Below are 23,734 nucleotides of genomic sequence, written 5' to 3' on the forward strand. Positions count from 1 at the left end.
ACTAGGAGGACCAGCCTCCCCGTGGCCACATCCTGTGTGTCTGCCTGACATGCTGGGCAACGATGTCTCCTCCATCTGCACAACCATAGCCACAGGGAGGAGACGCAATGACCCCCACCCAATGGTCCTGCTCTGTTTCGGTGAGATTTGAGGATATGGGGAAAAAGCCTAGTCTGGGAGGGACCCTGCCCCACTCCAGGCCCTGGTCTGTCAGGAGACTTGAGGACTCAGGAGGCTCATGAGGAGGAAGGGTCCTGCTCAGGATTTAGGGGCAAATCTCTCACAAGGAACTGTCTTCCCGGGCTAAGTGTGGGCCCACAGACCGCAGTGCAGGCAGGTGAGTCTGTCTCCAGGTGTCCCAGGTCCCACCTCCTCAGTGAGGACAAGGGGACGCCCCCGGGCATTTGGGGATGGAGAACAGCAGTTCTGGGCTGAGGGACGGAAGGTGTCTGGGAGGGTCCTGGGGCTGAGAGCTGGGGAACAGGGGCGTGGACTGTATTGTGACCCAGTGTCTGATTTCCTCTAAGTGATCTTCCCCAAACCCACCATCTGGGTTGAGCCAGGCTCTGTGATCCCCTGGGAGACACCCGTGACCATCTGGTATCAGGGCACTCTGGAGACCCAAGAGTACTGTCTTGGTAAAGTGGGAAATAAAGACGGAAATTCATTCACCTGGAGGATCCAGAACCAACTGGAGCCCAGAGACCAGGCCGAGTTCTCCATCCCACACATGATAGAGCAACACGCAGAGTGATTTCACTGTTACTATCCCAGCCCCACTGACTGGTCAGAGCCCAGTGACCCCCTAGAGCTGGTGGTGACAGGTGAGAGGACACTCAGGGTTCCCAGCCTCAGGCTCTGCTCTCAGGAAGAAGGTCTGCTCTCAGGGGTGTGTCTCCCTCTCACAGCCCAGCCCTGGGCAATACGAGGGAGGTGTAGCCCCATTTACCATTCTGCCTCCTCCTCTCCTAGGAATCTACAGCAAACCCTCCCTCCCAGCCCTGCCGAGCCCTGTGGTGACCTCACAAGGGAACGTGCCCTGCCAGTGTGCCTCATGGATGGGATTTGACAGACTCATTCTGACAAGGAAGGAGAACACCAGCCCTCCTGGCTGCTGGACTCACAGGGACACGCCACTTGGCAGTCCCAGGCCCTGTTCCCTGTGGACCCTGTGATCCCCAGCCACAGGTGGACGTTCAGATGCTATGGCCGTTACAGGAAAAAACCCCAGGCATGGCCATATCCCAGTAATGCAGTGGAGCTGCTGGTCCCGGGTAAGAAATTCCCATCCTGCCCCCATCCATATTTTGATGCACCAGACAGGTTATTGGAGTCTTTGCTCCCAGGGGATCCCCAGATGAGAATGCGGGGTAAGGGGAGCATAGGTGTCCTGGGCCAGAGACACAGAAGGTGAGGGAGAAGAAAATATGTACATATACACAATGGGATACTATTCAGGCCTTAAAAAAAGAAGAAAATCCAGCCATTTGTGACAATATGGATGAACCTGGAGGACATTATGCTAAGCTAAATACACCAGTAATATAAAGACAAATACTGATGATTTCACTCACATGTAAGAATAAAAAAAGCTGAACTCATAGTAACAGAGTAGAATGGTAGCTAAGAGATGCTGTGGGCTGGGGAAAAGGAAGAGATATTGATCAACTGTAACAAACTTCAGTTATAAGATGAATAAGTTCTGGAGACTTAATGTACACTGTGGTGATCATAGTTAACAATAATTGTTACATATTTGAAATTTACTAAGAGATCTCAAGTGTTCTCACCACATGCATATACACAAACGTTAACTATGTGAGGGGATAGATATATTAATTAGCTTGAATATGGTGATCTATTCAAAATGTATGTATATATCAAAACATCAAGAGTGTGACATCAGCATCATAGCAGAGTGCATTGTTCTATTTGTATCTCTCTTCTAAATTACAAAAACATTGAACATCCATGGACCAACAGAGAATTCCCTACACAGCACAACAGGATGCATAAGAGATACGTGCATCTATACTTTTAAAGGTGGGTGGCCTGGACCCCTGGGAGGCAGAGGAACTAAGGGAGCAGTCCCCTCACCCCCAGCAGCAGTGATCCTGGACAGCTGGCACCAGATATGAGACGCTGCACAGCAAGCAGCAACAACAACCTCTCCCTGCTTAGCCCCTGCTGTCCCCTAGTGGTGAAACGTGGAACCTGCAACCAGAGGCTTCAGAGACCACAGCAGAACTGGAGATCCAGCTCCTAGTGGAGCACCCACAACGCAAGCACCACCTGCAGTGGGGCTGCATACAAGTCCCTGGGTCCCTGGGCCCCCAGCAGTGACAGCAACACTCATGAACCCATCACCCTTGACAGTGATGCAAGCAGCACCCCCAGACAACTCAGGACCAGTAGCACAGGTGGTCACTGGGGCAGCAGCATCAGAGCCAGTAGAGGAATGCAAAACCCAGATGACCCCAGAAGCAGCAGAAGTACTCATAGCCTTGACCCTGGTGGTGACACTTGAGACTGCAGTGACATCATAAGCAGCAAGTCACCAGCAACCTCAGAGACACAAGGAGGGCACTGACGACAACTCCAGCAGAGGCAGTGGAGTGTGGAAAATGCAGTCTCTCAGATACAACCAGAAGCAGCCCAGAACCAAAGTATTGAAAGTTTACCCAAATAACAACAGTGGTTTCTACCATAAATGGGTCAGCAGAGGGTGAACTCATCACACACCATGAAGAATTACAGTAACACAGCAGAACAGAAAGAGAATGACAAATCTTCAGAAACCAAACTTCAATTCACAGAAGATTACATTCCAATGGACAGAGAATTCAAAATAGCTGTCATAAAGAAACTCAGTGAACTACAAGAAAACTCAGAAAAACAGTTCAATGAGCTCAGGTATAAAATTAATGAACAGAAGGAGTACTTCACCAATGAGATTGAAACTCTAAAAAAAATAACCAAACAGAAATTCTGGAGATGAAGAACACAATTAATTAGATGAAAAATAATATAGAAAGGACTAAAAATAGAGCAGATAATATGGAAGAGAAAATTACTGAGGTTGAAGATAGAAACCTAGAAATGACTCAAGTGGAGGAGGAGAGACAATTAATATTTTTTAAAAAGGAAGAAATTATATGAGAAATATCTGACTTAACTAGGAAAAGTAACAAAAGGATTATAGATATCCTAGAAAGAGAAGAGAGGGAGAAAGGAGCAGAGCTTCTTCAAAGAAATAATAGTTGAGAACTTCTCAAGCCTGGGGAAGGAACTGGACATACAAGTGCATGAAGCTAAAAGAATTCCAAGTTACATCAATACAAAAAGACCTTCTCCTGGGCCGGCCCTGTGGCTTAGCGGTTAAGTGCACGCACTCCGATACTGGCGGCCCGGGTTCGGATCCCGGGCGCACACCGATGCACTGCTTCTCCGGCCATGCTGAGGCCGCGTCCCACATACAGCAACTAGAAGGATGTGCAACTATGACATACAACTATCTACTGGGGCTTTGGGAAGATAAAGGGGGAAAAAAGGGAGGAGGATTGGCAATAGATGTTAGCTCAGAGCCAGTCTTCCTCAGCAAAAAGAGGAGGATTAGCACGGATGGTAGCTCAGGGTTGATTGTCCTCACAAAAAAAAAAGAAAGAAAAGAAAAGAAAGACCTTCTCCAAGGCATATAATATTAAAACTGTCAAAAGTCAATGACAAAGAAAAATTTTAAGGGCAGCAAGACAGAAGAAAATAACATACAAAGGAACCCCATCAGGCTTTCAGCAGAAAACCCACAGGCTGGCAGGCCCCGTGGCTTAGCGGTTAAGTGCGCGTGCTCCGCTGCTGGCGGCCAGGGTTCGGATCCTGGGCGCACACTGACGCGCCGCTTCTCCGGCCATGCTGAGGCCGCGTCCCACATGCAGCAACTAGAAGGATGTGCAACTATGACATACAACTATCCACTGGGGCTTTGGGGGGAAAAAAAAAAAAGAAAACCCACAGGCAAGGAAAGAGTAGAATGATATATTAAAAATACTGAAACACAAAAACTATCAGCCAAGAATACTCTATCCAGCAAAATTATCCTTGAGATAAGACAGAGAAATAAAAGCTTTCTCAGACGAGAAAAGGCTGAGGGATATCATCACCACTAGACGGGTGTTAGAAGAAATGTGGAAAGGAGCGTTCATACTTGGAGAAAAAAAAAAGTAGTTTTACCTTTCAGCAATGGGATAAACAGACAGAATCAGAAAATTGAAGCTCTATAGCAGAATAGGTTAGTAAACACATAATTATAAAATAAAGAATAAAGAGAAAGAAAGCATCAAAAATAACTGTAACTATATCAGAGTGCTCAAAACTTACCACATAAAAAAGAATAATTTGTGACAACAAAAATATAGAGGAGAAGAGGAAAAATAAACAACCTACATAGGCTAATAGAGATAAGAGTCTACCAAAAAGTGGAGTATCTCATCTACGAGATCCTTTATAGAAACTGTATGGTAACCACAGTACAGAAAATCAGAGCAGAATTAAAAATCATAAATAAAGAGAAAATTGAGAAAACCACCATAGAAAAACACCAAACTTAAATGGCAATCAGAAATACAAGGAAAAAGAAACAATGGAAATATAGAACAACCAGGAAACAAAAACATAAAATGGCAATATTAAGCCCTCATATATCAATAATCACTCTAAATGGAAATGTGTTGAATTGTCCAATCAACAAACACAGAGTGGCTGGATGGATTAAAAAACAAGACCCAACAATATGCTGCCTCCAGGAAACACATCTCAGCTCTAAGACAAATATAGGCTCAGAGTTTAGGGATGGAAGATGAGACTCCAAGAAAATGGCAAGCAAAAGAAAGTGTGTGTAGCCATACTTATATCAGATAAAGCAGAAATCAAGACGAAAAAGACAATGGGAGATAAAGATGGGCATTATATAATGACAGAAAGGACATTCCACCAAGAAGATATAACAATTATTATACATGCACCTAACAAAACAGCACCAAAGTACATAAAACAACTATCAACAGAAATAAAGACAGAAATTAGCAGCAACACAATAATAGTAGGAGACCTCAACACCCCACTTATGTCAATGGGTAGATCATCCAGTTAGAAAGTCAACAAGGAAACAGTGGCCTTAAATTAAACACTAGACCAGATGGACTTAGTAGACATATATAGAACATTTCATCCAAACAGAGCAAAATACACATTCTTCTCAAGTGCACAAGGAACATTCTCAAAGATAGACCATATGTTAGGAAACAAAGTAGGCCTCAAAAAGTTAAGAAAATTGAAATCATATCAAGCATCTTTTCCAACTACCATGATATGAAATGAGAAATCAACTAAAAGAAAAAAGCTTGGAAAGTCACAAATATGTGACTCCACAAATATGTGGAGAATAAACAACATGCTACTGAACAATAATTGGATCAATGAAGAAATCAAAGGAGAAATTTAATGAATACCCGGAGACACATGAAAATGAAAAGACAACATACCAAAAATTATGAGATGCAGCAAAAGTGGTACTAGGAAGGAAGTCTATAGCAATTCAGGCTTACCTCAAGAATCAAGAAAAATCTTAAATAAACAAGCTTACACTATATCTAAAAGAATTAGAAAGGGAAGAACAAACTAAGCCCAAAGTCAGTAGACAGAAGGAAATAATAAAAATCAGAGCAGAAATAAAGAAAATGGAGACTAAAAAAAAAACAATAGAAAGGATCAATGAAACTAAGAATTGGTTCTTTGAGAAGATAAATAAAATTTACAAAACCTTAGCCCATCTCATTAAGAAAAAAGAGAGAAGACTCAAATAAATAAAATCAGAAATGAAAGAGAAGGGCCGGCCCCGTGGCTTAGCGGTTAAGTGCGCGTGCTCCACTGCTGGTGGCCTGGGTTCAGATTCCGGGCGCGCACCGACGCACCGCTTCTCCAGCCATGCTGAGGCCGCGTCCCACATACAGCAACTAGAAGGATGTGCAGCTATGACATACAACTATCTACTGGGGCTTTGGGGGGAAAAAATAAAATAAAAATAAAAATAAAAAAAAGAAATGAAAGAGGAGAAATTACAATGGACACCACAGAAATACCAAGGATTATAGGAAAATACTATGAAAAGCTATACACCAATGAATTAGAAAACATATTAGATAACATAGAAAAATGGATATATTCTTGGAATCATACAGCCTCCCAAAACTGAATCAAGAAGAAATAGAGAATCTGAATAGACCAATCACAAGTAAAGAGATTGAAACAGTAATCAAAAACCCTCACAAAAAATAAAAGTTCAAGACCAGAGAGTTTCTCTGGTGAATTCTACCAAACATTCGAAGAAACTTTAATATCTATCCTTCTAAAACTCTTCCAAAAAGTTGAAGAGGAGGGGACACTTCCTAACTCATTCTATGAGGCCAACATTGACCTGATACCAAAACCAGACAAGGACAACACATAAAAGGAAAATTACAGGCCAATATCATTGATGAACATATGCAAAAATTTCAACAAAACACTAGCAATTTGAGAACAATACATTAAAAGGATCATATGCCACTATCAAGTGAGATTTATTCCAGGGGTGCACAGCTGGTTCAAAATCTGCAAATCAATCAACCAACATTTGAGTATGACATGATGATTCTATATATAGAAAACCCTAAGGAATCCACCAAAAAACTATGAGAAACAATCAAAGAATACACTAAAGTTACAGGGTACAAAATCAACATAAAAAATCGGTTGCATTTATATAAATAATGAACTAGCAGAAAGAGAAATCAACAATACAATCCCATTTGCAATAATAACAAAAAGAATAAAATACTTAGGAAAAAATTTAACCAAGGATGTGAAAACCTATACACAGAAAACTATACGACATTATTGAAAGAAAAGGAAGAAAACGTAAAAAATGGAAGAAGACATAAAGAAGTGGAAAGATATTCCATGTTCATGTATTGGAAGAATAATCATAGTTAAAAAGTTCATATAACCCAAAGGAATCTACAGACTCAATGCAATCCCAATCAGAATACAAATGACATTCTTCCTGGAAATAGAACAAAGAATCCTAAAATTTATATGGAACAACAAAAGACCTTGAATAGCCAAAGCAATCCTGATAAGAAAGAACAAAGCCAGAGGCATCACAATCTGTGACTTCAAAATATACCAGAAAGCTATAGTAATCAAAATAGCATGGTACTGGCACAAAAACCGACACACAGATCAATGGAACAGAATTGAAAGCCCAGAAAAAAGCCACATATCTATGGACAGTTAATCTTTGACAAAGCAGAGAAGAACACACAATGGAGAACAGAAAATCTCTTCAATCAGTGGTGTTGGGATAACAGGACAGCCACATGTCAAAGAATGAAAGTAGACCATTATCTTGCACTATACACAAAAATTAACTCAAAATAGATTAAAGACTTGAATATAAGATCTGAAACCATAAAACTCCTAGAAGAAAATACAGGCAGTACACTGACATCAATCTTAGCAGCATCTCTTTTATTTATTTATTTATTTTTGTGAGGAAGATCAGCCCTGAGCTTACATCCATGCTAATCCTCCTCTTTTTGCTGAGGAAGACCGGCTCTGAGCTAACATCCATTGCCAATCCTCCTCCTTTTTTTTCCCCCCCGAAAACCCCCCAGTAGATAGTTGTACGTCATAGTAGTACAGCCTTCTAGTTGCCGTATGTGCGGAGAACGTGCACCCAACCGCCAAGCCACGGGGCCGGCCCAGCAGCATCTTTTTGAATACCATGTCTACTCAGTCAAGGGAAAACAAAAGAAAAAATAAACAAATAGGACTACATCAGACTAAAAAGCTTCTGCGTAGCAAGGAAGACCATCAACTAAATGAAAATACAACCCACCAACTGGAAGGAAATATTTGCAAATCATGTACCTGACAAGGAGTTAATTTCCAAAATATATAAAGAACTCACACAGTTACTGACCAAACATGGGTCCCTTTTTGGAGTTAAATCAAACTGCACCAGAAGTGGTTGTTTCACAAAATAGAATTTTTATTTTTGGCGTGCAGCAGAGAATAATGGAGACCATAGGGAATAATATCACAAGCTATGGCCCCCCAAGCATGGGGAAATGGGTACCTTTATTTGGGGTAGGAAATGCATATTCAAAGGGAAGTTTCATCATCTGATGTAGAGATGGGCATAAGCTTGCACATGTGTGGCTTGAAATCATGCTTCTACATACATTGCAGGACCTAAAAATGGCTGCTTCGCCCCTCCCAGAGGAGGGAAATTTACAATGTTAGTGAGGGCAGGTTACATTAGCACAAGTCTCTGCCTATCTGTGCAGGTGTCAGTCTTGTGGCTGCCATTTGGGTCATTCTAGTCCAGTTCATAGGAGCTGGGTCCAGGGTGGTTGTTGCTTAGAGCTTCTTCCTGGAACATAGCTGAGAACCACATAAGCTCGTGGTTCCAAGGTGTTAGATAAAGGAACACCTGCACCTTTAAAGAAGACAAGAGATTTAGGTCAAACACAAAGGTCAGAGTTTAGGCAGGACAGGAGAAGCAGGTTAGGGTCCATGTCTGGTGACAAAATAACAACAAAAAAACAAACAACCTGATCAAAAAATGGGCAGAGGATATGAACAGACATTTTTTTCAAAGAAGATATACAGATGTCCAACAAGCACATGAAAAGATGTTCAACATCACTGATTGTTAGGGAAATGCAAATCAAAACTACAATGAGAAATCACCTCACACCCGTCAGAATGGCTATAATTAACAAGACAAGAAATAACTGTTGGAGAGGATGTGGAGAAACGGAACCCTCATGCACTGCTGATGGGAATGCAAACTGGTGCAGCCACTATGGAAAACACAATGGAGATTTATGAAAAATTTAAAAATATGGGGCCGGCCTGGTGGCGCAAGCGGTTAAGTGCCCACGCTCCGCTGTGGCCGCACGGGGCTCACCAGTTGGGATCCCCGACACGCACCGATGCACTGCTTGTCAAGCCATGCTGTGGCGGTGTCCCATAGAAAGTGGAGGAAGATGGGCATGGATGTCAGCCCAGGGCCAGTCTTCCTCAGCAAAAAGAGGAGGATTGACAGATGTTAGCTCAGGGCTGATCTTCCTCACAAAAAAAAAAATTAAAAATAGAAATACCATGTGATCCAGCTATCCCACTACTGGGTATTTATCCAAAGAACATGAAATCAATGATTCAAAAAGATTTTTGCACCCCCACATTCATTGCAGCATTATTCACAATAGCCAAGATGTGGAAGCAACCTAAGTGCCCGTCAACAGAGGAATGGATGAAGATGTGGTATATATATATATATATATATATATATACACAATCGAATACTACCCAGCCATAAAAAAGACAAATCATTGCCATTTGCAACAACATGGAGAGAGGCTGAGGGTATTATGCTAAGCAAAATAAATCAGTCAGAGAAAGACAAATACCATATGAGTTCACTCACATGTGGAAATAAATAAATAAACACATAGATAAGGAGAACAGATTAGTGGTTAACAGAGGGGAAGGGGGTGAGGGGAGGGTGAAATGGGTAAAGGGGCACATAGGTATGGTCATGGATAAACACTACGGTATTGGTGATGAAGACAATGCAGTCTACACAGAAACTGAAATATAATAACGTACACCTGAAATGAACACAATGTTATAAGACAATATGACCTCAAGAAAATAATTTTTTTAAAAACATCCAGACTACACTTTAAATATATATGATTCCTATTTGTCAATTATACCCCAATAAAGCTGGGGGTAAAAAACAAAGTTTCTAGTTTACCATCTCTTTTTTTTTACAGGAGAATTTGCAACTGTTATTAGCCCTAAAAATCACTATTGGGAAAGACATTGGATATTCCTTCTGCAAAGAGTTTGAAAACGTTAATATTTATATTAGGTTGGGAAGGGAATATTGTTTATTATAAATCGAATAGTAACTATGACTTACAAAATTCAGCAAGAGATGCTAAAATCTTTACAAGATTGTAGAGTTTAGGGAAACTAAATGTGATACTTTAGACATCAGGAGTGTTCAGTGACGTGGCTCAATTCAGACCCTCAGCACCCGTCATCTTTAGGATGAGAAGGAGCCGGTCATCTTCCTGTGTGACAGGCACCTTGTAGACTGTACCAACTGTGATGTGGGGACCCTGCCCACCACATCCTGTGAATCTGTCGGCTTTGCTCGGCTCCTGCCTCTTGTCTGACAGAAGAAGTGCCATGTCCCCCACATTCCTCAGCTTCCTGGGTGTTGGTGAGTCCTATAAGGGAAGGGAGGAGAGGGTCATGGCAGAAATCTGGGCTTCTTCATCGCATAGACCAGGACCACAGACCAGCTTCTGTGGCTGGGAGCACATGGAAGCCTGGGATCCATAGGGGATGAATCATCACTAATGTGGTTTCCTTCCAGGATTCTGTCTGAGCCAGAGGATCTGGAGACACATGAGTGAGTCCTTCCCATTCCATCATTACTGTGTGGACCAAACACGGAGTGCTCTGCCCAGGGCAGGGGAGCAGTGGAGTTGGGGCTGATAAGGATGACACTGGGGGAGCTGTGGTGAGACTTCTGGAAATACAAGGAGAGCAGCATTCCCTGTGGATCCTAGGTTCTTATTTTGTCCTGGAGACTTTTCCTAGACACTCCTCCCAGGCTCAGTCCAACTCTCTATCTCATGAAGGAGGCTGTGAAGTTCTGAAGCTGTGACCTGGGGCAGATGAGTGTCCTCTCTATAATGAGAGGGAAAGGAAATGCTGGACCCTGCAGAGCCTTCCTAAGACCAGGTTGCTCATGCTTTCTCCTACCTGCCCTTGACAATAGAATTTGCCGGGCCTCCCACTAGTCCTGCTTCGGGGGAAGGGACTGGTCCACAGGCAGGGCCACCTGGACCTCAGGGCACACTCTGTTGTAGGAGAGCTTAACAAAAGATCAAGGTTCGTAGTTCACATCAACTTTCATCATGTAGAACTTGCTCCCCTCTGCCATAAATAATTTTGTTGTTATAGAAAATTGTGTTTTAAGAAAACCTTATTCAACATTTTATCGACACTCTAAATATAATTCTTGATCTGGGAAGACCTGTCATGCCCATGCGGGGTGGGCTGTGTCCCTGGTCCCCCACTGGGTCTCCCTGGGCATCAGGGACTCCAGTTTGGGGGAGAGACCTTGAGAGAATGTAAAGGAAGAAAAGCCCCCTGAGGGCAGTGAGGGGAGGGGGCAGCTCCCCATTTTCCTCTCTAAGGCTGTGCCTCCTTCTCTCCCAGGTGGACACAACAAGCCCTCCCTGTCAGCCTGGTAGAGCACTGTGGTTCCCCTAGGAAGGAATGTGACTCTTCAGTGTCATTCTCATCTTCTATTTGTCATGTTCAAAATATTCAAAATAGATGTGACCTGTGTCATTGAGCTCCAGAGAAGTCTTTTCAAGAACAACTTCACCATAAGCCCTGTGACCACAGCACATGCTGGGTCCTATAGATTTTCTGGATCTTACAGCCACAGCCCTATGTGGTCATCACACAGTGACCGCCTGAGGATCATAGTCACACGTAGGAGAAGTCCAGCCCAGCCCACCGTGCAGACAGCCCTACTCAGAGTCCAGATCCCAGTGGAGCCCAAGAGTTATCATAAGATCCCTAGTCAGGACATCATCATGGAAGGAGAATCTGCTCTGAGAACGCAATGACAGGGTGTTTACTATAGGGAATGGGGTGCCCAGGTGAAGGAGGAAGAGCCGATAAGCAGGAGAGCCAACCTAGGGATTAGGGAGCAGGATGCTGCTACCACCTGCCAGCAGGGAGGACCCAGGGAGGAGCAATGTAACCTGATCCCAGCATCAGCATCCCACTAGGGAGTTACAGCCTTGTCTTGAAGGAGCAGGAGCCTCGGGTAAGACACAGTCCCCTCCGTAGAGGTCTCCAGAGGTGTGGGGTGGGCATGGATTAGAAAATATCCCCTTCAATCTCCTCCTCTTTCCCCAATCTGCAAACAGTCATCCCCGTTGTTGTAGGAGTGCTGCAGACTCTGAAAGTGGTGTGGAAATGCATCCTGTAGGGTCACCACCACCCACCACCACATAGATTGGAGAGGATATAGACTTAGAGTGGATCTAAGAGTGGTTACAGAGCAGACAACCAACACAGAGGAGGTTGAGGGCCAATGGCCAAGAGACACAGAAAAGCATATGGAGATAAGGCAGTGAGATTCAGGCGATAAAATCATGAGCCAGAGGATGGAGAATAAGGCTCAGAGACAATGCAGTAAGAAAGGCATGTGAGGGAACTGAGACAGCTTTGGGCTTGAGGGAGGTGAAAATCACTCTGAAACTATCAGGAGAAGGGTGAGGAGGGTGCACGTGGAAACTCACACTCTTTCTTCCCAGGTGTGTTCACAAAGCCCTTCATCTCAGCCCACCCAGGCTCCATTGTGCATGCAGAAGGGGCTGTGACCCTGAGCTGTCACTCAGAACTGGTGTTTGACACATTTATCCTTCTCAAGGAGGGGGACACACGGCATTCTCAGCAATTTGTAGAGAAGCTTCCTGGTGGGCACACCCAAGCTCACTTCTCCATGGGCCCTATGACTTCTGCCCATGCGGGACCTACAGATGCTACAGCTCTCTCAGTCACTCCCCCATGAGTGGTCGGCCCCTGGTGACCCCCTGGACATCGTGATCATAGGTGAGTGTGGCTGGCACAGCCTCTGTTATCTTTGTGCCCTGGACCCTCAGAGGGTGATGTAGTGTTGAGTGCAATGTTAGCACAGGAAGAGAAAGACAGGCATACAGAGGTACAGACAAACACAGGAGAGAGCGGTGAGAGGAGGGATAAGAAGAAACATGAATCTGTTATAATCCAAAGAGAAAACAGATTAGACTGTGACAGAGCATGAGACAAAAGATGAGAAAGATGGACTGAGAAAGACTCCTGAGCACAGGTATGAGGTGTGTCCCCAGCTCAGGCACCGAGTGACAGTGGGAGTTGGTTCCCCCTTTAACTCCACAGCCCCTTCCTCTGCTGTGAAGACGCAGGGACTCACCAGCCAGGCCCTGAACGATCTGCATACGGACTCAGACCCTGAGGTGTTGATCACAACCTGGTTTAACATGTCCTCCTGCACAAGAGGGAGGAGTGGTCACTTCCAACCTTCCCCACCTAGTGGTCACTCCGCACACCTTGGGGTGCTGGGCCATGCTGGCCACTCCCTGCGTAATGAGGTTCTCAAAGATCCTATGGAGATTTTGGCACTTTTCATCCATAATCTCTTTGTTCTGTGTCAGGGAGCCTAAGGCCAACACCATGTTTTCTGAGTGTCCCCAAAGTGGCTAGTTGGTTGCATTATTCGAAAGAACCCCTCATCTCTTATGGCTTCTTGGAGCAGTAAGACATGGAGATACAGTCAGAAAGCCACAGAGATTCAGGGAAAAGCAGGGTCATGAAAGGCACAGACACACAATCACCCAGCACTGCAGAGATAAATCTGAGACCTAGAGGTACTAGAAGACACACAGAGTGGGCACCCCAGAACGGGAACAGAGAACACTTTGTCATGACCAAGGACAGTGTGATAAGACTTGTGGTCTCAGATCAAGAACTCTTTTTCTCCTATGAATACACAAGAAACCTTCTCTCTCAGGCCAGGTTGTCCCCATGGTGATGTCAGGAGAGAACCTGAACTTGTTCTGTGAGTCTGAGAGCTTGTTTGATAAGGACCATCTATCCAGGGAGGGGGAGGCCCATGAACGCCAGCTCACTGGAGGGCAGAGCCACAAGGGTGCAGTCCAGGCCTTCTTCCCTCTGGGTCCTGTGACCCCAGCCCACAACGGGACCTATAAGTGCTACGGCTCTTTCAATCACTCTCCTTGTGAGTGGTCAGACCCAAGTGACCCACTGCACCTTTCCTTCACAGGTGAGGAACCTCATCCTGTCCCATGTCTTACAATACACTAAACCAGGGAGCTATAGCTGAAGGGCGCCTTGTAGGTGATAGGGTAATCTTAGAGATTCTGGAGAAATGGAAGCAAGGAGACATACAGAGAGGAAAAGAGAGGATGGTAGTCAGGGCACTTCCAAATCCTCTTCCATCTCCTGTGTGGATGCCCACATTGGGGTCCTATGTATCCAGGAGAATGAACAAAGGGGTCAGGGAAGACCTAGGAGGAGGAGAGGCTGACTGAAGTTTGGAGAGATCAGAGGTTGCATCAGGTCCTCACCCTTATTTGTTTCCCAGAAGCCCCTCTGACACACACATAACTTCCCAGTTGAGGAACATAGATATTTATCACCTGAAGGGATGTAACGTCTCCTGATCATAGCTGTCTTTCATCACCAGATATATTCTAATGCCTCTTTCCACTATCACATCTCAGGGAGGAAGAATCTTCTCATGGCAATCAGGTGGAGGGACCAGAAGGTCCCCATCAGTCCTTAGGGGGATGGCAGAGTGAGGGGTGGACAGAGGACCAACCTTCCAGAAAGAATGGTCCTATATCATTGGGCGAGGAAGGACACTGGTTCATCACTCACTGTCCTTTATCTTAGGATTTCCTACAATTACTTGCCTGTCACCCAAATCACCAAGCACCACAAAAGGTGAGCAAGGGGGTCTCTTAATTTAATCTATGAATCCCTGGGAACCAGACGGTTCCTGTGTGAGTGTTGCCTCTGCCACCTCCCAGCTCTGTAACATTGGGTTAGTCAGATTCCCCATCTGATCCCCAAATTCTCCATCAGCATTTGAGACTGTGGTCAGTATGGTAATCAGAAGGGGCATTTAGGGTCTCATGTTCTGGGACTGAGGTCTTTTCTAATAGGGATAAAGAGGTCACAGGGACCCTGACCCCATGCCCAGGAGAGATGTTTATCCTCCCTCCATCAGGGTCTGCGAGGATGGGGATGATGGGGAATGGAGGGATTTATGGAGATACTTTAAATGTATACTTTCCGTCTGTTAATATTCAATTAGCTGAATATCCAACAGTTATCAAGGAAAAAGATCCAGTCTCATGAGGATCATATTCCAGACATGTGTGAAGGGAGGAGAAAAATTATGATGAATAAATGAATGAAAATTCATTAAGATTCATTAATTCATACACCTTGAGATAGAGTCATATGATAGAGAAAGCTTAAGTGGATAACTTAGAGTGAGTGATAGGCAAGACCCTACTGACAGTGATATTTCAGGTCTAATGACAAGGAAAGCCAGTCCTGAGAAGATTAGTCTAAGGATATTCTCAACAGATGGAACCATGAGTGCCATGAATCCAACTTGGCAATGAGCTTGATGGGTTCAAACTACCAGTGAGCCTGACATGTGCTGGGTGAGGTGGAGTTGAGAGAGGCAGACAGGAGCCAAATTAGGTAAAGGTGGATAAGCAATGATGAGGAGCTTGGATTTTATTCAGTCTGAAATGGGAAGCCATTAAAAAATATATATATATATATATATATATATCAGAAAAGTGGCATTATGTGCATGATATTTTAGAGGGAACAAATTGGTAGGTGTGAACAGAATTTATTTAAAGGGAAAGAGTGTGGGCCAGCCCCGTGGCTTAGCGGTTAAGTGCGCACGCTCCGCTGCTGGCGGCCCGGGTTCAGATCCCGGGCGCGCACCGACGCACCGCTTCTCCGGCCATGCTGAGGCCGCGTCACACATACAGCAACTAGAAGGATGTGCAGCTATGACATACAACTATCTACTGGGGCTTTGGGGGAAAAAATAAATAAATAAAAATTTTTAAAAAAATAAAATAAAGGGAAAGAGTGGAAGCCATGAGCCTGGTGGGAGGCTATGACAGTCCTTGTGGAGAAAATTCATGATGACTTAGCCATGAAGGTGCTGGGAAAGAAGTCTAGTGGGTGGTTTCATGACATACTCAGATGTAGACTCATCAGGAAAGAGATTTCTGAAAAGTTCTAGTGTTTCTCAGCTGAGGCACCTTGGGCATCCTCATTATCTAAGCTGTAAAATTTCTTGGCATAAACTTGTTCATAGTATTTCTTTATTATTTTTTTAATATCTGTAGGATTGGTAGTGATGCCTCTCTTATTCTTGATATTGGTAATTTATGTTCTCTATTTCTTCCTCTCTTGCTCTTCTTCCTTACATCCTACAAGCTTTGATATGTTGTAGTTTCATTGACCTTTTCTCATTAATATTTGCTAAATTCAATTTTGTGTGATTCTATAACCATAACTATTTGGGATTTTACTTGTTTCCAAAGTATTGGGGTTTTTTTTAATGTTTTCTTATTGTTGATGCTCATTTAATTGCACTCTAATCAGGAAACATGATATGTATGATAACAGTTTGGAGAAACATAGATACTTTGTTGTCTAGTAAGAAATCAATACATTCTGTTCAACATGTGATTTAAATAATGAGCATTCTCACTTTGTTGTAATATGTATGTCACAAAAATATTTCTATAAAATTATGCATACTAAATACACAATAAAAAACTTCATCATGCGTGCACATCAGATTGAACATTTGTGATTCAACTCTCATGTAAATTTTTTCCTGCTTAATCTATCAGATAGTATATATTTTTCTAATAAGTCTTTGTTCAAATCCTCCATTATGTATCAATTTATGTTTTGTATGTTTCAAGGATACATGATTGGTTGAGCGAAAGTTCATAATTGCATCGCTTCTTAGTAGAAAGTTGATTTAAAAACATAAAACACCAGGGCCCCTGGGTGTAGTGGTTAAATTTGCACGCTCCACTTCAGCAGGCCAGGGTTTGCAGGTTCAGATGCCCGGCACAGACCTACACACCACTTATCAAGCCATGCCTTGGCAGGCGTCCCACTTATAAAGCAGAGGAAGATGGGCACGCATGTCAGCCTAGAGCCAATCTTCCTCACCAAAAAGAAGGGTATTGACAATGGATGTTAGCTCAGGGCTAATCTTCCTCTCGAAAATATATATATATGTTGGTATTTACATGTATATAAAATACCAATTCTTGATGTCTTAAAAATATTTTTCTGTTTGTGTTAGTTTTCTATTGCTTCCATAACAAATTACCACAAATTTAGCAGCTTAAACCAAATTTATCATCTCAGAGCTCTGTAGGTCAGAATTGTGGATGGGTCTCACCTGCTAACACGGCTGAATTCCTTTCTGGAGGCTCTAGAGAGGAGAATCCACTTCCTTTTTCATTCAGATGATTGACAGAATTATATGCACTTGCAAATGTGCATAGATATATATATACATATCAAATGCTATTTCTACTTACTGTCAATTTCTTTTGTTCTCGGTACCATCTCATTTTCTCCATTTTGGATCCATTATTCTTCTTTCTGATTTGCATCGTTCAGTATTCCTATCAGAAAGGGTGTAGACATAAAAATATCTACATCCTTATATCTCAACAATGCCCAATTCGCATTAATATTCTCTCTATCACAGGAGAAGGTTTACTTTGTTAGAGTGAAAAACATCTGATATTTAAGAGATCTGTCCACCAATGCCCTCCTTATCACTCATAAAGATGCAGCCTGATGTGGTGCTTCATGGGTGAGACACGAGTCTCAATATGTCAGATATTCCTTGAGTCTCTATGTGTTTAAGGGTTTCTCCACTGCTGATGGTTCATCTTGCCCATTAATAATAACTAGGTTCAGTATAGAACTCTGTACTCACAATTAATACCTTGAAGGAATTTCTCCAGTATTTTCCATCACCTGTTTTTGCTCTTGAGAAGTCCAGTCCCAATGAGCTCGTCATTCATTTGAGGGTCACTTGCATTTCTCTAGTAGTTTTAGAATTATTCAAAAATTTATTACCAATATTCTTTACCAGGGGCAAGATATGATTTTCATTTATTAATTTATGCATTTTAAATCCATGTTCTTTCTTCATTTCTGTAAAATTTTCAACCACTCTCTCTTCAAGTTTGCCTAACACCATTCTCACTTCTTTCATCCTGAAACTGTGATAGATGTCTGTTCACTCTTCTCATTCTATTTCCCGTGTATATTCACTACCTTTCCTATTTTTCGATTTCTGATCTCACTGTGATGAATTCTAGAAACTTTACTCAATATCTTATTCCAGTGAAGTCAGCAGGATGGCAGAATAGGAAGTCCCAGCCCTTGTCCCCACAGAAACACTGACAAAACACCAATGCTTGGGCCAAAATACCTTTATGAGAAGTCCAGCATCCAGTTAATGAGTTTCCAAACCTCAGCCAAGCATAAAAACAAAAAAAAAAAACAAAAAAGCACTTTAGAAATAGGTAAAAAGCGTGGTTTCACTTTTCCCAGGTCACCCATCCCCCAAGCCGCTGAGAGATCAGCTCCACTGGGAGAAAAGAGAGGGTGAAGCTGCATCTGAGGGCGCTGCCCCAGAGACCTCCTGGTGTCCCACCTCACTCAGAGTGCTAGGCTGCAGGCACACCAGGAGCAGCCAAGAACAGAGGAAAGGGGCTCTCAGTGCAGGAACAGGCCTGAGACTGTTCCCCCAGGAGGGAGGGAGAGGAGTGGAGCTTGCACATCCGTAGACAATGTGTGAGAGGCTCCCAGAAGCCAGAACTGTGCTGATTGGTGGTCTCCCCCTGACAGAACCAGACCATAAAGACTGAAGAGGTTGCTACTTCTTCCACTGTGCAGACACCAAAGCAAAGCTACAAGAAACACGAAGAATAAGGGAAATATGATAAGATCAGAGGAAAAAAATAAATCTCCTTTAACCAACCATAAAGAAAAGGAGATCTATGAGTTGCCTCAAAAATTATTCAAAATAATTACCTTAATTATTTTAGGTGAACTAATTTTCCACAGGGTACCAAGAACACACAATTGGGAAAGGATAGTCTCTTCAATAAATGGTGTTGGGAAAACTAGATAGCCACATGCAGAAGAATGAACTTGGACCCTCAACACACACCATAGACAAAAATGAACTCAAAATGGATTAAAGATTTATTGACTTAAAAAGCAAATTCACCTATTATTTTGTCCTCAAAATAAGTTTATTCAGGAATAGCCAAAAGAATTACAATTTGAGATGTGCGTGCTATGGCAAACCACAGGCAAATGGAGAAAACAAAGGAAGGGAGCTGCTTTTATAGAGAAAAAGGAGGAGAAGCGAGGGGTTGTTCTAAATGATGCCCATTAGGGGAAAGTGACAGTTCAAGATGGCAATGAAGTGTCACTGGCTGAACTGAAGACCTTCTCAGAGGCCACGAGAGAAATCTTCCTTCCGTGGTAAAGTAGTTCTACTTCCTGTGGAAGATGCAAGCTTCTGTCTCTTCCTGTTTGGTGTAACTGAGGACGAGTGATAGGACTGAGAGCTCCCCCCACAGGCCTCCTGACATCAACTTAGTTAAGGTTTCCTTTATTAATTTCCACAAACTTAAATGTAAGATCTGAAGCAACAAAACTTCTAGAAGAAAACAAAGGTTGAAAAGATTCTTATATCAATTTTGGCAATGATATTTTTTTGGATGTGACATCAAAAGCACAGGCAACAGAAAAAAAATAGACAAGTAGGATTGCATCAAACTAAAAAGTTTCTGCACAGCAAAGGAAATAATCAACTGAGTGAAAAGGCAACTTACAGAATGGGAGAAAATACTACAAACCATACGTCTAATAAGGGATTAATTTTCAAAATATGTAAGGAACTCATAGAACTCAATACAAATGTAGTAATAATAACCCAATTAGAAAAAGGGGAAAGAGGAGGCTGGCCTGGTAGCATAGTAGCTAACTTTCATGCTCTGCTGTGGAGGCCTGGGGTTCACGGTTTTGGATCCCGGGTGCGGACCTACACACCACTCATCAAGCTATACTGTGGCGGCGTCCTACATATAAAATAGAGGAAGATTGGCATAGATGTTAATCTTCCTCACCAAAAAAAAAAAAAAAAGGGCAAAGAATTGTAATAGGTTATTTCTCAAGAGAAGACATCCAATTGGCCAATCAGTATATGAAAAGGTGCTCAACCTCATTAGGCATCAGAGAAAAGCAAAGCAAAAGGGTAATGAGATATCACCTCATACCTGTTAGAATGGCTATTATCAGGAAGACAAGCGATAACAAGTCTTGGCAAAGATGTGAAGAAAAGATGTGGAGAAAAGAAAACCCTTTTCTGTAAACCAGTACAGCCATTTTGGAAAACAGCATGGAGGTTCCTCAAAAAATTAAAAATAGAACTACAATATGATCCAGTAATCCTACTTCCGGGTATATTCCCTAATTAATGAAATTAGGATCTCAGAGAGATATCTGCATTCCTGTGTTCATTGGAGCATTATTCACAACAGCCAAGATATGGAAACAACCTAAATGTCCATCAACGGATGGATAAAGGAGATGTGTATATACATGCAATGGAATATTATTCACCCTTTAAAAAGAAGGAAGTTCTGCCATTTGTGACAACATGGATGAACCTGGAGGACATTATGCTAAGTGAAATAAGCAAGATGAAGACAAATACTACATAATTTCACTTACATGTAGAGTCCAAAATAGTCATAATCTTCGAAACAGAGTTTAATGGTAGTTTCAAGGGGCTCGGGAAAGGAGGAGATGGGGAGATGTTGGTCATGGGGTACAAAGTTCAGTTATGCAGCTGAATGATTTCTGGAGATCTAAGGTACAGCCATGTGGCTACAGTTAACAATACTCTATTGTGTACTTGAAATTTGCTTGGGGGTAGATCTTAAGTGTTCTCACCACACACACACAAAAAATGGTAACTATGTGGGTGATGGATGTGTTATTTACCTTGATTATGCTGACTATTTCACAATATATACAACATTGTGATACAATGTATCAAGTTGTACAACTTAAATATATACAATTTTTATTTGTCAATTATATCATAATAAAGCTGAAAAAAAATGTGTTTCATAATTAAACCAAGAATTTTGGAAGTTATTCAATTTCTAATTTTAAGTAGTTACTCTCATTTTTAATATATGTATTTGTATTTTTATTTCTAAGCAAGTATTCATTATCCTCTTCCCTTAGAGAAGACAAGGTTCTATTTACACTTTACTTGAACTCTGAGTTCTCATATATGTAAATATGTGTGTGCATGTGCACATCTGTGTGTCTATGAGCACGTGTGTGTGTGTGTGTGTGGATGTGATTTTTTGTGTGTGCAAGTGCGTTTGCGTAATTTTCCAGTGTTTTTTTTTTTGTCATTTTTTTCCTCACTGTTGCATCTCACTTTCTCTACTTTGGGTTCATTGTTCTCCTAACTGAATTTCATCACTTAGTATTCCTTTCACTGGGTGTGAAAATAGTAAAATATCTAAGAACTTGCAGCTCTGGAAATGCCTTCTTGCACTCTCGTTCTCTTTATCAAGTTACTTGGGAACATTTTGTTATTTCAGATAAAGTGTAGGATTCAACTGACAGGAGAGGAAAATCCATGTGATGGTCAAGGATCCACCCCCAAAGCTCTTCTTATCTCTTATGAAGACGCAGCCCCATGTGGCGGGTCTAACCTGTGAGATTCAGGTCAAAGTCTCCTCTTGTTTGGGGGTTTGCCCCTCTGATCCTTTCTCCTTTGTCCCTTAAAAGTAATTTGGCTCAGAATAAAATTCTTCACAAACAGTTAATTCCTGGAAGGTATTTCTCCAATCTCTTCTGATATCTCATCTTGCATTGGGGATGTCTGGTCCCAGAGCTTGTCATTCTATTGAGGGTAATTTGCATTTTCTCTGGGAAGTAATTTTAGGACTTTTCATGTGGTCCCAGGCCAGTCCTCCTCAAAATTTTTTGAGTTGAAATTCACATGAAATAAAATCAACCATTTTAAAGTGTACAATTCAGTGTAACATATATATATTTTGTGTGTGTGTGTGTGAGGAAGATCAGCCCTGAGCTAACATCCATGCCAATCCTCCTCTTTTTGCTGAGGAAGACCTGCCCTGAGCTAACATCTATTGCCAATCCTCCTCCGTTTTTTTCCCCCTTTTCTCCCCAAAGCCCCAGTAGATAGTTGTCCATCATAGTTGCACATCCCTCTAGTTGCTGTGTGTGGGACGCTGCCTCAGCTTGGCTGGACAAGTGGTGCGTTGACACGCGCTCAGGATCCAAACCCGGGCCGCCAGTAGCAGAGCACGCGCACTTAACCGCTAAGCCACAGGGTCAACCCCAAGACATATATTTTTAATTTACCCTTCATTTTCTTCATTCACCATGAAGGTCGACACAGATGTCATTTTAAATATATGCCTCCTAGGAGCCCGCCAGGTGGTGCAAGTGGTTAAGTGCGCACAGTCCGATTCTGCTGCCCAGGGTTCACAGGTTCGGATCCCAGGTGCGCACTGACGCACCACTTGTCAGGCCACGCTGTGGAGGCGTCCCATATAAAGTGGAGGAAGATGGCCACGGATGTTAGCCCAGGGCCAGTCTTCCTTAGCAAAAAAGAGGAGGATTAGCAGATGTTAGCTCAGGGCTAATCTTCCTCACAAAAAAATATATAAATAAATAAATGCCTCCTAATACTTAGTCTTTCCTCATCTCTGTAAAAGTTAATTCTTTGTCTCTTGAGCTGTCGCTGGACATCATTCTCCCTTCTTTCCTCTGACACTTACAATAGATGTGACGTTGGTTCTTCTCATTCTATTCCCTGAGTATCTTAAATTTCCATTTCTGGTCTCTCTGTGCTGCATTCTGGAAAATTCCCTCATTATTCTGTTCCAGTTTCATAATTGGCCTTCAGCTGTCTAGTCCTTGAGGGATGAATTTTTTTAATGTGTTAATTCTATTGGATTTTTCATCTCTAAAATTTCCAGCTCACTTCAATAGTTGCCTATTCTGTAAAAACAATCTATATTCTTGCATCAAAAATTCCATTTCTCCCGTTATGTTTCAGATATTTAAACATGCTTATTTTAAAATTACTCTATTTTCCTATTGACTATTCCTTGCATATGATAACCCCATTCATCAGTAGCTGTTGTCCACAGCATGTTCATCATGATTAGGATGACTCTTGACTGTCCATTCCTGTTGGAAGGCTCTGCTGCCACACACCTGATCTTCCAGAGAGGGTTTCCCAGGGCTGTCCTGGGACTCAGGCTGACAAGGCAGAACTATTGTAGCTGCTCCTGGCTCATGGCATCCACTCTCTCAAATTTACCATCTGCTCAGGGTTGTATCCAGCAGGGATGGTCCAATGGGAACCTCACATTCACGTGTGGGGCCAACGCCCATGGCTGACAATACTGGATTCAATCTGTTTCAGGACACACATGGGAGGTTGCTCGGTCCTGACCATGGGCTCAGGGCAGTGGGCAGACATCCCAGAGCTCACCCAGAAACATGGAGGAGGAGGAATCACAGCTTGCAACCTTCACCTGGAGCTCTGACCACTCCCTTCTTGTGAGAACCTGGGGGTCCTCCCTGTGTTCTCCTCCATAGGACCCCTTGATGGTCCTGGGCACTGATGGCCACTCAGCTTTGTTCCCTATTCTTTGATGTAGTTCCCTCTCCATTGTGAGAACTTTCATTCCTCTTTTTCACATTTACCTTGGCTACATATTTTAGAAATGTTGTAAGTAGTATTTCTCAGTGTTAGGAGCAGACAAGAGCTCTTGTATGGGCAGATTAATTCTCCACTTGACTGTGGAGTCCAACCCCATGGTCCTCTCATGTCCCAAGCCACTCATGTGTT

General features: G+C 42.7%; 1 pseudogene; it reads left to right on the forward strand.

The window, feature by feature from the left end:
• The first annotated feature begins 49 nt into the window (after positions 1 to 49).
• On the forward strand, positions 50 to 23,507 carry LOC106800105 (putative killer cell immunoglobulin-like receptor-like protein KIR3DX1; annotated as a pseudogene).
• Positions 23,508 to 23,734: the final 227 nt, after the last annotated feature.

Source organism: Ceratotherium simum, chromosome 33 (assembly GCF_057802395.1).
Source record: "Ceratotherium simum simum isolate JZ-2026a chromosome 33, ASM5780239v1, whole genome shotgun sequence".
Taxonomy (NCBI): domain Eukaryota; kingdom Metazoa; phylum Chordata; class Mammalia; order Perissodactyla; family Rhinocerotidae; genus Ceratotherium; species Ceratotherium simum.